The following is a 907-nucleotide window of genomic DNA, read 5'->3' as shown; positions in this document are numbered from 1 at the left end:
TTGGATCTCCTTGCAGTCCAAGGGACTCTCAAGAGTCTTCTCCAACACCACAGTTCAGAAACATCAATTTTTCAGCACTCAGCTTTCTTTATAGTCCAACTCCCAGATCCATATATGACTACTGGAAGAACCATAGCTTTGATTAGATGGACCTTTATTGGCGAAGTACTGTCTCTACTTTTCGATATGCTGTTAGGCTTCCCTTGTAGCTCAGGTGGTAAAGAATCTGCCTGCAGTGCAGGAAACCGGGGTTCGATCCCTGGGTTGGGAAGATCCCCTGGAGAAGGAAATGGCAACCCCCTCCATTATCCTTGCCTGGAAAATCTCATGGACAGAAGAGCCTGGTGGGCTGCAGTCAATGGGGTCGCACGACTAAGTGACTAACACTTACTTACTTACTAGGTTTGTCATAGCTTTTCTTCTAAGGAGCAAGCATCTTTTAATTTCATGGCTGCAGTCACCATCTGCAGTAATTTTGGAGTTCAAGAAAAGAAAGTCTTTCACTGTTTCCATTGTCCCCCCATCTATTTGCCATGAAGTGATGGGGCCGGATGCCATGATCTTAGTTTTCTGAATGTTGAGTTTTAAGCCAACTTTTTCACTCTCCTCTTTCACTTTCATTAAGAGGCTCTTTGGTTCTTCTCCACTTTCTGCTATAAGAGTGGTGTCATCTGCATATCTGAGGTTATTGATATTTCTCCTGGCAATCTTGATTCCATCTTGTGCTTCATCCAGCCCGGCCTTTTGCATGATGTACTCTGCATATAAGTTAAATAAGCAGGGTGACAATATTCAGCCTTGACGTACTCCTTTCCCCATCTGGAGCCAGTCTGTTGTTCCATGTCCATTTCTAACTGTTGCTTCTTGACCTGCATACAGATTTCTCAGGAGGCAGGTCAGGTGGTCT

The sequence above is a fragment of the Bison bison genome, unplaced genomic scaffold (assembly GCF_000754665.1).
Source record: "Bison bison bison isolate TAMUID 2011002044 unplaced genomic scaffold, Bison_UMD1.0 scf7180017864345, whole genome shotgun sequence".
Taxonomy (NCBI): domain Eukaryota; kingdom Metazoa; phylum Chordata; class Mammalia; order Artiodactyla; family Bovidae; genus Bison; species Bison bison.
This window is presented reverse-complemented; position numbering follows the sequence as displayed.